The following is a 3,070-nucleotide window of genomic DNA, read 5'->3' on the forward strand; positions in this document are numbered from 1 at the left end:
CTAAATCTCCTCAATACCTCCCCCCTTGCGCAATGGTCAAATCCATGCGGATTAAATGATAAGCAAATAAGAACGCCGTTGGTGCAACCAACGTCGAAACGTCTAACCTTAAGCATCAGCAAACTGAAACCAATCTTTTGGGAAGGGAAATCGAAACCAGTATGTCCAAATCCAAAACCCAATATGGGTGGGTTTACCATCAGCCGCCTGAAACCACGCTGTTCCAAAGTCATGCACTAAACCGAAAAAACGTACATGCGTTGGTGGCCTTCTATACCACAAAGGTAAAATAAAATAAAACGCGACATGCCCCGTTCCAAGACCACCTCTGCTGCAAGAGCTGACATATCTGACTCCTGTTCCTCCTCCACCCTACACCCCACCTAGCACTTCCCATGATTGTTGCAGCTCGTCACTTCATGATCAAGTGAGCCAGTGCCCACAGCGACTCTGCCAAGTAATCGTGACTGTGCCTGCCTTAGGTCGTCCCGGGTGTCAAGGTGGGATCTTACCCGTCGTTGGCTAACCAGCCTTCCATACTGGCTCGCTGCAGGATGCCATACCTGGGATACAATCAATCCCCACCCATATGGTGGTATAGATCGCAAAGTGGAGGGATGGAGGCAGAGTCTTCAGCCCCATCTGCCCTATGCAGCCAAGTGTGTGCGTAATGAATACACCTCAGGGAAACTATAAAACAAAAAGTCATTTATCAGAGTTAAAATTATTAAAGTGTTGCAGCAGCAGTAGTGGCATTTGAAAGGTAAACCCACTACTTCCGAATCCAAATTGACAACATAGCATGTAGGATCCCTTCCCAGCAGATGTAGCGCTAATCCACCTGTCATCCTTGACCAAAGAGATATACCCCATGTTTTAATAGGTGTTGTCCTACTTGTACAGTTCATCAATATTACGTTTTATTTTTTTATTATGATTCTCATCTTTATCATATCCATATTTATTCAATTATTCTTTCCTGTGTGAAAATAATATTAATCACTTAGTTAATAGCAACACCTTCTTTAGTCCAATTGCATTAGATTATCATCACTGTTGTCCTATTAAAGTATCAACGTTATTGTCCTTATAACCTCCTCATGAACTTCGATGTTCATCATCATGAATGATAACTGTTGTCCTAGGAAGACAAAAAACAAAACTAAAACAAATTAGCCATAATGTGAATATCCACTGTGTGTCTCCCTGTGACTCTCTCCCTCCTTCGGGAGAACACGCTCTCTCTCCCTCCTCAGTACGGGGTGCTGTTTGGTGCAAGACAACAGATAAGGGTGGAATGTGGCTTCTCTCTCTCTCTGCGTGTCTCCCTCCCACGTTGGGTGCGGCCATAACGCCTTGAGAGCGCGCGTGCTCCGGGGGCTGGGTGTGGGAGAAACCAGTGGTAGTTCCTTTTCTCGGCCAGCAGAGGGGTTGTTCAGGTGAAACCTATGGACAGAGACTACAGAGAACTTCAAACATGGCAGACGGGGAACTACAAATTTATCAAAGCCTGAAAACTCAACAGAGCTCTACCTGCATTCCTTGGATATGTGGTATTTTATGGCGTATGGCCACCACACGCTTTCAGTTGAACACACTCTATTTCCTTTCTCTGTACTGTGTGTTAGTGTGTCTCTCTGTACTGCCTGAATGGTGTAGCTCGACAAATGGGGGGGGAAATGTGTTCTCTCTCTCTCACCCTTCCTCACTCCCCTTAGGGTCAAGCAGCAGCTAGGACCGTTAACAGATAAGCCTGGAATGCAACATCCTCAACTCTCCATCATGGAACCAGGCCTAATAACTATCTCTCACACACAAAAAGATCCTTCTGTCCCTTCATTCACAAATAACTTTTCACTTTATTATATATAACTTAATACTGCTCCCCCTTTCCAAATTTCTATATACACAAAACTAGAAGCTGACCACCGAAATTGGTACAGGCCGAACCAAAACACCCTCACAGGTTCTAACTTCCATACAATTCTAGGGAGGGGAACTACAACATGAGGTGGAGTAGAGGACTTCAAATATGGTGGACGGGGACCTCAAATGGGAGGACTACACATATGGGAAAGGGGATTACACTCTGGGCCTGAAAACCATACAGAGTCCCTTCTCGTGGTCCTGAAACAACCGTTCATTTTTAGAAAAACACGCACTCTATCGCTACCTCCAACTGTCTAGACTCTAGAGTATGCCTCAATCAGAGACTCCATAAGGGCAGATGCATAAGCTGAAGAAAGAAAACAAATGTTTAGATCCCATTCAGGGACTTAATAAAAGTAAGTTATAAAGTAATAAAAAACTAAAACAGCTTACCGTACGATGGCTTCTCCTTGACAGGGCGGACGACCCAGCCTCCTTTGCGGAACCTTGGGTAACGAACTCCATATTGAACCTCGCCGTCATGTGTTCGTGCAACCTCTCGACTTCCATTGTGGTTGTAATGCAGGGCTGCCAAGAGAAGCCTGTAGAAAAAGCAATTCACAAGCTGCCCTTATATCCAAGTACCAATTTAAAATGAATGCAGTTGCAGCCTCACTGTACCATACTCATTTCAATATCACTCTATTTACCTGCTGTACATCCCAAGGAAGGAGAAGCCAGTGTGCTTAGGTGCAAAGTGGAGGATAAGCGAGTGAAAGGCCTCCAGGGAAAAGGTCTGATGCTGTGGGGACAACTGCCGAACATCCTTCAACAATGCTGTTCTTGTAGTGACACTCTCCAACTTAATAGCTACAGTTGATCCTGCATAAACAACAACATAACATGTGTTCCAATGTTAATAGATGTCCATATATTCATTAGTTACATACACTGATTAGGCATGATTATATAATTACTTCCAGTATCACACAAGTTTGAACAGTACTTTGATTATGTGTGAGCACACTCTGGGTTATACAGCTCCGGAAAAAATTAAGAGACCACTTCAAATGTTCAGTGTAGGGAGTAATTTAGGGATAACGATTTAAGAAAAATCCAGACTGGTGGCTTAATTTTTTTTTCTTCGCGGGGCTGTATATTGATGGAGTGCTGTGGAACACAAATTAACAAAGCACCAACA

At 43.9% G+C, this 3,070-nt stretch overlaps 1 long non-coding RNA gene across 1 annotated transcript; it reads right to left on the bottom strand.

Moving 5' to 3' along the window:
* Window positions 1-2,213: 2,213 nt before the first annotated feature.
* LOC130386986 (uncharacterized) lies at window positions 2,214-2,869 on the bottom strand. Its single transcript, XR_008896270.1, has 3 exons — window positions 2,580-2,869; window positions 2,323-2,471; window positions 2,214-2,236 (listed from the first exon to the last, which is right to left on the bottom strand). It is a non-coding gene; the product is annotated as an uncharacterized LOC130386986 (long non-coding RNA).
* Between the last annotated feature and the right edge of the window lie 201 nt (window positions 2,870-3,070).

Source organism: Gadus chalcogrammus, chromosome 8 (assembly GCF_026213295.1).
Source record: "Gadus chalcogrammus isolate NIFS_2021 chromosome 8, NIFS_Gcha_1.0, whole genome shotgun sequence".
Lineage (NCBI taxonomy): Eukaryota > Metazoa > Chordata > Actinopteri > Gadiformes > Gadidae > Gadus > Gadus chalcogrammus.